At 33.6% G+C, this 11,880-nt stretch overlaps 1 non-coding gene across 1 annotated transcript; it reads right to left on the bottom strand.

Moving 5' to 3' along the window:
- Positions 1–7,921: 7,921 nt before the first annotated feature.
- On the bottom strand, positions 7,922–8,028 carry LOC131175062 (small nucleolar RNA R71). The gene has a single exon (XR_009145222.1). It is a non-coding gene; the product is annotated as a small nucleolar RNA R71 (small nucleolar RNA).
- Between the last annotated feature and the right edge of the window lie 3,852 nt (positions 8,029–11,880).

Raw genomic sequence — 11,880 nt, 5'->3', positions numbered from 1 at the left:
AAAACACCTTGCGACAAATCTGTTATCCTAAGTAAATAGGGATAAAATCCTATGTTCATTTAATTATTCTTGATGTTTCAAGTTCCTGGCCATGACAAATAGATTTAATCAGAAAAGAGTCTCTAATGAGAAAATCTTTTTAATCAAGAATTAAAATTAAAAGAGAACATAATATTCATAGCAAATGGAGTTTGACATAAACCATGACTCTAGCTCGAATTGGGATTTTGTAACAGAGAGATTCTAGTGTATGGTAACATATGATTATAGGTTTATTAAAGGTAAACCTTATTATTGATTGGATGGCCATGACATGCTATGCTAGGTGTTAACCATGGTCTATGAGGTGCATGAAATGATTTAGAGAAATCATTTATGGTAAGAAAAAGTTCTGATGATATCAAGAGTTGATATCATATCTCATTGCCAATTAGTGATGAGCCTAGTGAGTCACACACATACACAAGTAATCACCAAGTTAAATGTGATTTTAATTAATTAGCTAAAGAGTTTAATTGATTAATTAAATAGGTTTAGTTTGTAATTAGATTGCAAAGTCCTTAGCATGGCTTGAAACTAAATCCAAGTTATTGGATGTATAGTATAAGTTAAATTTATATTTAAAGTGTTTAAATATGAATTTAATTATGAGAAATTAATTAATAAAGATTAATTAATTAATTTATATTTGATATAAATTGATTAGAAGAAGAGAAATAAATATTTTTAGTTGAGAACTCAAAATTAAGACACAAGAGTATTTTGGTCATTCTATAGGGTGACATGTGGCACCATAAGATGGTGACACATGGCACTACACATAAGCTTGCCATTTGTCTTTTAATCATGTAAGATGATCAAAGTCAAGATTAAATCTAAGTTTGACACTTGACACAATGTGATTGAGTCAATTAAACTAAGAGCCAATCAAAAGATAATATGTGACAAGGGTTTTAAGTGATGACCTAGCTATATAAGGGAAAGGATGAAAGAACAAAATAACAAGTTGTTGTTCCTTCATATGTGCCACCACCCAAAGAGACCTATTCCTCTCATCTTCTTCATCTCTCATCAATTCAAAGAGAATTGCCAATATTCTCTTGAATTAAAATTGCTAGAAATCGTTTTTAGTGTCCTGTATACATCTATAACATCTCTAAAGGCAAAACCTTAATTTCTAATTGATTGGAAAGGCTTGAGAAGCTATTCAAGGGGCTGTCATTGGTGATCTTAGTATGGAAAAGCTAGAGGGACAACATCTGGTGTCCTAGGTGCATCCCAAAGGTACCAAACACAACTACAGTGTATCAAAAGGTTAGTGCAATTCTTTTTTATTTAATTTAGGGTTCTAATGAATTAATCTATTAATTCTAAAATCGTAAATGGGAAATATAGATCCAAAAAACATATTAAAAGCGTTTTAATATGCTATTTAACATTGAAATCAAATAGATAAATAATAAATCTTGCATGATGCATAAGACCCTAGAAGAAAAATTTTAAATTCAATGATCTAAACTTATGTTTTTTATACTTCCACTCCTTCAGTTCCTTATTATCTTAGCTTTAATTTTCTTTTTGAATCACTCTATTTGGAGTTTTGTAGCTCAAGTTATGCCTATTTTTCGAAGGCTAGCAGGATTGGTAACTACCTAGAAATTCTGGGCAATTATTGGTTCTAGCTATTTTGGTGACCCAACTTTGGGTGGCAAATTGACTTGGTTATGGGCAGAGTTTGGATTTGTATTCTTCATAAAAGTTGTAGTGATATGTCATATCTTTCAAATGGTATAAAAACCAGGTCATTTGGATCTTTCTACACCAAGTTATGGCCAAATGAACAAATACTGTTTATTTGGTCATTTCTGCACAGTGACAGTGTGCTTAATCCGGGTTGGACCTAATTTTTCACTAACTTAAAGTTATTTTCAGGGCAGAGTTTTCACATGAAAATTGTGGCATTATATGTTTAATTTCATCTCCAATTATCCTCACACCAATTGGAGTTGCAAAATTTCAATTTTGGTCCTTTAAGTGGACCATGGTCTGGCTGTCCAGAATTGGACTCTACCAACCAGCATTCTCTTTCAAAGCTAACCATTCAAACACACTCTAACTTATCCCAATTGACCATTTTAAGTCTAAATTAGGTCAATTTACTTCAATTTCAAAAACCTCCAAATTTTCCCCCAATTTGCCTAAGGTCAAGAACCCTAATTTTGCAATTTGCACAATTTATACAAACTCACTTCACTAACCATGCTCAACCTCTTAACACATCACAATTCATAATTAATTCAATTAAACTCATCAAATCCATCTCTCCCCAAAAGCTGGCCGGATTCCATTAGTCCCATAATCTATCATTTCTGTTTGATTTTACACAATTTCTAACTTAATTTAGATGCTTAAGCATGAATATAGGGAGAGAAAATGAAAATTTACTACTAACCTCTTTGGTAGAATTCTCAAGCTTCAATCTCTAATTTTCCTCTTCTTTTTCTTGCTCAAATCTCCAACTCAAGACTTAAAAAGAAGTTTTTACTAAGAAATCTAAATTTTTTTATGGTTGATTTTTGGGTTTTGAAAAGCTTAAACTAAGCTTTAATGGAGGAGTTAAGTGAGAGAAGGGAGAGAGAGAGGAAGGCCACGGCAATGAAGAGGAAAAAGACTCTATTTTCATTTTTTTTCCATTTATGTGTATTTATCCTTATTTTGACTTAGTCAAATAAATAATTAAATGGTAATTATTTGTGAAGTCATTTTGGCATCATCATGATGATGTCATAAGTCTTTTTAATTTAATTTTCTTTTCCTTTGTTTTTCCATAACTTCTTCAATTTAAATCTATATTTCAAAATTTTAATTTCTTACATTTTATTAGACAATTTGGCCACAAGTCACCTCTAAAGGTGAATTGACCAATTTGCCCCTCACCGGTCTAATTCGATTTACTAATAATACTGTATTTCTTCCGAAACCCTGATCTAATTATTTGACCTACTTCTCAACTCTTTTCTTTGATTTTCTCATTTTCACTAGCTTCGTAATAATTCTTAGGACTGCAGTGTCATAGTGCCCCTTATGAAATTAGGGTTACAATTGGCCTCGCAGTCACTTCTCGGTACAGTCACCCATCGCTGTGACTCCCAGCTCATTTAACCTTTTATACTTTATTTTTCTTATTTGTATTTTACCTTCTGGTTATCTCTATTAATTTTTATTCAGGACTTTTCTAAGTAACTTAAATGTGATTCTAATCCTCTTAATTATCCGGACCGATATCGGTCGCCAGAATAGTGAAATGCACAGGACTATGCATGCAGGGGTGTTATAATTCTCCCCTCCTAAAAAGAAATTTCATCCTCGAAATTTTGCCTACTGTCAATCCTTAAATTGTCGTACGTATTGGTTTCTCATGTTTCTCTCACATTTCCATGTAGCTTCATAGTCTGAATGATGGTCCATAGCATTTTAGCCAGTGATATTTATTTATTTCTCGACTGCTTCACCTCGTGTGTCAAGTTCCTTATGAGCTTCTTATCATAAGTTAAATTTGAATTCATTTCACTTCTAAAGATAAGTAAATCCATGTGCTAACGGATCCACTTTTTCTAGGACCTCGTATGATCCTATAAAGTAAGAACTTAGTTTTTCTCCTTTCTACAAAATCTTATAATCTTCTTTTCTTTAAGTCTACGTAAGACTTCTAACAATCTATACAACGTTTAATTTGTTTGTATAACACTAATCTTCTCTTATTATTATTCTATTTAATATTTTGATCCATGTTTCCTTATTGAATGACCATTATGGTCATATTAGAATTACTTATCTAATCATTGGCCCTTTTCCTACAATTTTGAGTTCCATGGCTGGGCTCTTAACACTGTCCAAAGTTAACTTACTCCAAAGTTCACGCTTCTATGTCTTTATACTACAATAAATATTTTTCCTTAATATCATTCCTTTTTACCATCCTCATACTTACCTTCCTATTTATTTCTTTTTCCATTCCACAACTTAACTTTAATTATTTTACTCCTTTGTCTTACTTTCTTTCTTGACTCTACTGTCGAGTTAAAATTTAGCACCTCTTAGCATCCCTAATAAATCCGTTATACTTCAATATTACTCTAATTTGATCCTCTGATCACTCTAGTCAGCACTCTCACTAATATTCATAACATTTCTTTGTTACCTTTGAGCTAACTATTCAAATTTTCATTTCCACATCTCTTTTATTTATCAATATTCTATAGTTGATTTTTTTACTGGTTTATAATCAGTATCTTCTTTTCTACTTAACTATAAACTATCCTCTAATACCTTAAGAAGGGAGTCTACAAAACTGTCCTTTTTCTCTTGTTATTCAAAAGTTCTGCACTATTATGATCTGATCCATTATAATTCGTACAATGGGGGTTGTGTTCTTCCTAAGGAATATTTGAGTTAATGATTTTCTATCACACTCCTGTTCTCATTAGAACATCATTTCTTAATCATTTTAGAAATTATAACTATTATTCATAGCATCCTGTCTTCATCAGGGGAACAAAATCTTTCTTTGTGCTTTACTGTTACATTAATAAAATATTGTTTTTCACTAAACTTTAAGAAAAAGTTCCATTGCAATACCAAAATAGTTATAAACCCCATATCAGAGACTAGATGACCTCATCCTATAGGTGTTATCTTTAAATTATGACTATATTGAAATCTCAAATCTTGTAGTAATTCCTGACGTATCGTAGCTCGTGTTAGATAATTGAGTCAATGACTCTAGCTATCTTATAACTATAACATTTCGATATTCTAACTTTAGAGTTTTAAATCCCTAAGTAGGATTTTAAAACTCATTTCTAATAAAAAAATTCTATCCTGGCATAACTATACCAAAACAAATGTCGTTTGCAAATATCCTTATCTTAATACACTATCGGGTAGTACGTAGCTCTATACAATAATCTCAAGTCAGTACTGTAATCTGTAGCTTACAGTACAAACATCAAGAACATTTTATAGTTACTATGACACTTCCCAATAGATCAAATTTTCCTATATCTTATCCTTCTCGAATCCATTAATATCTTAAACTTATTCTGATTACAATATCCATTGACAATTACTAACAGTAATATCTTTGCCCTCATCTAGGGCAATTATATTACTGTAACTTACTTTTAGGTCCTCTTGCCTTACATTAAATAGACTCACTAATTAGCTTTATAATTTATTGTATGTTATAAAATACTTTTCGCTGACAAACTCTTCCAAAACTAATTTCAATCACACTTAGTATCGTAGTTTTTATCCTAAAGGACTAGTCACTAATACATCAAATTTTATTCTCATGCAAAGGAATAGTAGCAGAACATATATAATTCTAACACTAACATACGAATAAGTAGTGCTGAGATCAAATAATAACTAGTTGTCTCTTCCAAAAATTAAGAACTTACCATTAGCTACATCCGAAGTTTCTGCTTTTTCTCCTTGGCGCATAATAGACGCTCTGATTGGTTGTTGCACTCATTTCATATAGGCATTTTAGAGTAGTTTTGCATCCATTTTGCCCTTATATTTTATATATTTTATGTTTTTAGCTTTATTTTAGCTTATTTGTTAACTTTAGATACTTTATATTTGATTTTTGTAATTTTGTTGTTTTTGATAGGATTTTGTGGCAAATCAAAGATCAATGAGTGCATTAGGAAGTGATTTGAAGAAATTTGGAATTCCTTAAGCATGGAGGAAAGTTGAAGAAATCAAGCTTTGAAAGAGCAAGTTAGCCAAAATTTGCTTGAGACTTTGCTTATGATGTTGCTTAGGGTATGTCATATAAGCTTAACCTTAAGCCTGTTCAAGCTGAAAGTCAAGCACGGCTTAAATCCTACATATTCAAGCTTTTACTCTACAACCTGCCGAGAATTTCTTAAGATCCTGCTTAGGGTAAAGCGGCAGTGCTTAAGGTGCAGCACAAGTCAAGCTGGAAATCAAGCATGAGCAGAAAAGTCCATTTTACTCCAAGTCTGCCGAGATTTGCTGAAGGTCTGCTTAACCTTAAGCAGACAGTGCAACCAGAGGCTAAAATTTGCTAAGAAGCTGATTAGGGTTAAGCCGTACCCTAAGCAGACTGCCAGAACGTTAATAATGCTGCTGACTTGGATAATTTTATACCTCATTTTCTATTCACTCATTGGCTCCTATTTACTTTTAGGGAAACTTTTTGGGACCATATAAATTCATCATTTCCTAGTTTTTGCCATAAGAGCAAATGGGAGAAAATAAAAAGGAAAGAAATATAAATAGAGAGAGGAGGAGAACGCCATTTCTTCAGGAAAGGAGCTGCTGCAACCATCTTTAGGAGCTCTAGAAACCACAGTTTTGGGTTCTTCTACCTGATTTTTTCTATTTTAGTCCTCTTATCATGTTTTTCTTTACTTTTCTATCAATCTTTCTTGTAAATACCATTATAAGTGAGTAAACTCTTTAGATTTCAGAGTTGGGAAATATGTTTTAGATTAATTTGTGGATTTGGACTGGGTATTTCCCTATTTTACATAAATACAAGTTTTGATTCCTTCCTTGTGCGCTTGATTTACTTACCTAATGTTGGTACCCATTGGGTATTGTGTTAATCTTTGATTGAAGGACCGAAAGGTAAAGTCATTGATAGATAATCAAGGATTGGAACTTAAAATCACTTAGATTTAGAAATGAACTAGGATTTTAAGAGGAATTAATGATTGGTTACAAAAGTTAATGGGTTTTAAAGTAATCAAATAACATACGAAAGTAGGTTTGGTCATTTTAGAACACACTTTGGTTTGCTTGAAAAAGATATCAAAGTAATTTAGAATCAATTTCCTTCAAACTCTATTTTTCCCTAAAAATTGTAATACTCAAGACAAATCCCAATTAATGTATGCATAAACCCCCAACTCTGGAATCACTTTTAGCATAATTAGACTTTGCTTTAAATTACCGGTTATTAATTTAGTTTAATTGCAAACTAGATTTAGAATTTATTTGCTTGCTCTTTACCTATTACAATTAGATTAATCAAATTACTTTTGCTCATTTACATTTACCAATTATTCGTCAATCATTAGCCCAAATAATCGTTTCATTCATAGCTTGGTACTCAAACAGCAAATCCTCGTGGGAACGATATTTGATTCATCACTCTATTACTTGAGACAACCCATATACTTGCGGATACGCCCATAAAGTTTTTGGCACTGTTGCCAGGGATTTGATTTTTGTTTGATGTTGAACGATTATTTATTTGGTTAATTTGGGCATTTTATTTTATTTTCTTTTTACCATTTTACTTTGAGAATTTGTTTATTTTGTTTTTTAGGTACTTTATTTTATGAGAAGGACCAAAAGTGAAGAAATCAATTTATTCTTTGATCCAGAAACAGGAAAGACAGCAAGAGCTTTAAAAGCAGAATCTAAGAGGAGAAAAGCTGAATTTAAAGCTAAACAACAACAAGAAAGAGCACAAGAGCAAGAACAATTACAAGAAGAAATGGCCAACAACAATAACAACCGCTCTATGAAGGATCATGCCTATCCTAACATTGGGGATTTCATGCCAAGTATCACAAGACCAAGAGTAAAAGCTAATAATTTTGAATTGAAGCCTGCACTGTATCAGATAGTACAACAATCACAATTTGGGGGAAGTCCAAGTGAAAGTCCACATGTGCATCTAGCACACTTTCTTGAGATCAGTGATATGTTGAAGATAAATGGAGTTTCTGATGATGCAATTCGACTCAGATCTTTTTCTTTTTCTTTGAAGGACCGAGCTAGAAAGTGGTTACATTCCTTGCCATCGGGTTCTATCACAACATGGGATGAACTTTCTCAAGCATTTTTAGCTCAATATTTTCCACCATGCAAGACAGCTAAGCTAAGAAATGAGCTGACTTCTTTTAAACCTAGAGATGATGAGAGCTTGTATGAAGCATGGGAGAGAAAGAAGGATTTGCAAAGGAGATGTCCACATCATGGGATTCCTAAGTGGATGCTTGTTCAACACTTTTACAATGGAGTTTCACTAGCTATTAGAAGTACAATTGATGCATCTTCTAGAGGTGATCTTATGGAGAAATCTGAAGATGAAGCTTTTTCTGCTCTAGATAAAATTGCTTATAACAACTACCAATGGAGTTGTGAGAGGAATGAGATCAAGAAACCAGCTGGTATGTTCGAGCTTGATGCCATGAATATGATTAATGCTAAGTTTGATGCTTTGACAAGGAAAATGGACTAGCTAAGCATGAAAGTAGATTCTTCAGCTAGAGGTTCTAATAATTCAGTAGAAGTTAGAGCTGCAAATGTCAATTGTACAGCTGATTTTTACGCACTTAGTCAAGATTTTCAAGTGAGCAAGTAGATTATGTGGGGAACTACAATCAAAGACCAATTGGTAACCCATTTTACGCAACTTATGATCGGCATGGAGAAACCACGATTTTTCTTGGGGAGGTAGACAAGGACAACACCAAAATTTTTAGCAACCTTCTGGGTATCAACAATATCAGAATTTTTAGCAGAATAGAGGTCCTCCTCCTAGGATTCCTAAACCTCATAATGCACCTGCTCCACCTCTACCACAACAAGCATAACCAGACAAGACAGCTAGATTAGAAGCTATGATTGAGACTCTACTTGTGAGCCATCAAAGTCAACAAGATATGATTTCTCAATTAGCATCTAAAGTAGATCAAATGGCAACACACGACAAGATGTTAGAAAATCAAATAGCTCAACAAGCTAGCTCTTCAAATAATAAAGCATTTAGGAAGCTCCCTAGCCAACTAGAAAATTCAAGGGAGCATTGCAAGGCTATTACATTGAGAAGTGGAAAAATATTGGAGAGTGGAGATAAAAAGATTGAAGAGAAAATTAAAGAAGAGAAAAACAGAGAAGGAGATGAACAAACTGAAGTTGAAGTTAGAATTGAAGCTGAAAAAGAGAGTTCAGTGGAAGAAAAAGAAAGTAAGGAGAGAGAGAGCAAGGAGGAAGAACCTAAATATGTAGCACCTAAAGCGTACACGCCACCTTTACCATTCTCACAAAGGTTCCAGAAAGTGAAGTTGGATAAACAATTTGGGAAGTTTTTGGAGGTATTGAAGTCTTTGCATGTGACTATTCCTTTCACTGATGCTTTAGCAGAAACGCCTTCATATGCTAAATTTTTGAAGGAGATTTTGTCTAACAAGAAGAAATTGGAGGAATTTGAGAACGTAGCTCTCACAGAAGAAAGCAGTGCTATTTTGCAAAATAAACTTCCACCCAAACTAAAAGATCCTGGTAGTTTTTCCATACCATGTCACATTGGGGATATCAGTATAGATAAGGCTTTATGTGATCTTGGAGCCAGTGTTAGTCTAATGCCATTGTCTATCTATGAGAAAATGAAGATTGGAGAAATGAAGCCTACCACCATTTCACTATAGTTAGCAGATAGGTCTATTAAATTTCCAATTGGGGTGATTGAGAACGTTCCTCTGAAAGTTGGAAAATTTTTTATACCAGTAGATTTTGTAGTATTGGAGATGGAGGAGGATGTATACATTCCTATTATTCTTGGTAGACCTTTCCTTGCTACTGCTGGAGTTGTGATTGATGTAAAAAATGGAAGGCTTACATTAGAAGTTGGGGAAGAAAAAGTTGAATTTAATTTGTTCCAAGCAATGAAAAAGAAAAATGATTCAAATTCATGCTTGAGAATTACTGTGATAGATGAAGTGGTCAGAGAAGTGCTCAAAAAGCAACATCCTGAAGATCCCTTAGAAGTTTGTTTGGTTTATAACATCAAAAAGGGGGATGAGATTGAAGAAGCTGCAGAATATGCTACAATCTTGGAAGGAAATCCACCTTTGCCTATGGCTAGTACTGAGAAGATTGGGGATTTGAAGCAAGATACAACTTCATCATCAATGCTTGAAAAAAGTGAAGCACTGAAGGTAGAGTTGAAACCTCTTCCAACAAACCTCAGGTATGCTTTTCTTGGTCAAAATTCTACATATCCTGTGATTGTTAGTGCTAAACTGAATGATTGTGAAGTTGAAAAATTACTAAGAATTCTTAGAAAGCATAGAAGGATAATTGGTTATACCATTGATGATATTAAAGGAATACATCCTTCTATGTACATGCATAGAATTTTGTTATAAAATAATCAAAAAGCCTCTAGAGAGTCACGGAAGAGATTGAATCCAAATATGAAAGAAGTTGTGAAAAAGGAAATCTTGAAATTGCTTGATGTAGGTATCATTTACCCTATTTCTGATAGCAATTGGGTAAGTCCAGTTCATGTTGTACCCAAAAAGGGGAGCATCACAGTAGTGAAAAATGAAAATGATGAACTAATACCTACAAGGACCGTAACTGGATGGAGAATATGTATAGACTATAAGAAGCTGAATAATGCAACTAGAAAGGACCATTTTCCATTACCATTTATAGATCAGATGCTTGAGAGATTAGCTCATCATTCTTATTTCTGCTATTTGGATGGCTATTCAGGGTTCTTTCAGATCCCTATTCACCCTGATGATCAGGATAAAACCACCTTCACATGTCCCTATGGTACCTTTGCATATCGAAGGATGCCATTTGGACTATGTAATGCCCCAGCTACATTTCAAAGATGTATGATGTCCATATTTTCTAACATGATTGAGGATATTATGGAAGTGTTCATGGATGATTTTTCTGTGTATGGTAAATCTTTCGATGAATGCTTATCTAACTTGTTTAAAGTTTTGCAGAGATGTGAAGAGTTCAATTTAGTTTTGAATTGGGAAAAGTGCCATTTTATGGTACAAGAAGGAATTGTTTTGGGATATCTTGTGTCAAACAGGGGTATTGAGGTGGATAAAACAAAGGTAGAAATTATTGAGAAAATGCCACCCCCGACATCTGTGAAGGGAGTGAGGAGTTTCCTGGGGTATGCTAGATTTTACTGGAGATTCATCAAGGATTTCTCTAAGATTTCTAAACCTCTTACCAATTTATTGAGTAAAGATGTGGAATTTCATTTTGATACTGATTGTATGAATGCTTTTTGCAGGATAAAGGAGGCTTTGATATCTGCTCTTATTATACAGCCACCCAATTGGTCATTACCTTTTGAGTTGATGTGCAATGCTAGCGATTATGCCATTGGGGCTGTTTTGGGACAAAGGAGAGAAAAGAAGGTGTATGCAATATATTATGCAAGTAAGACCTTAGATGATACTCAAATAAATTACTCTACTACTGAGAAAGAATTTTTGGTAGTGATATTCGCAGTAGATAAATTCAGGTCCTATCTTGTGGGGTCTAAGGTAATAGTGTACTTAGATCATCTGACTATCAAGTATCTCCTTCAGAAAAAAGAGGCCAAACCTAGGTTGATAAGGTGGGTAATACTCCTTCAAGAGTTTGACTTGGAAATTAAGGACAAGAAAGGAGTAGAAAATGTAGCAGCAGATCATTTATCTAGATTGAGGCAAGAACAAGGAGATAATTTGGGGAAAGAGCTTCCAATAGATTATTATTTTCTGATGAGCGACTATTGGTAATCATGAGTGCAAAAATCCTTTGGAATGTAGATTTCATGAACTATTTGGTGTGTGGAATCCTTCCACGATCTAACATGGCGACAAAGAAGAAATTTCTTTTGATGTGAAGGATTACGATTGGGAAGAGCCATTTTTGTTTAAGAGATATGAAGATGGGTTGATTAGAAGATGTTTAGCTGATGAGGAGATAGGGAATGTTATCAAAGATTGTCATTCTTCACTTTATGGGGGTCCTATGAGTGTGACAAAGACTGTAAAAAAAGTTCTTCAAGCAGGGTTTTTTTGGCCAAGT

Source organism: Hevea brasiliensis, chromosome 16 (assembly GCF_030052815.1).
Source record: "Hevea brasiliensis isolate MT/VB/25A 57/8 chromosome 16, ASM3005281v1, whole genome shotgun sequence".
Classification (NCBI taxonomy): Eukaryota; Viridiplantae; Streptophyta; class Magnoliopsida; order Malpighiales; family Euphorbiaceae; genus Hevea; species Hevea brasiliensis.
The sequence above is the reverse complement of the archived record's forward strand: the minus strand, read 5'-3'. Positions and strand labels throughout refer to the sequence as shown.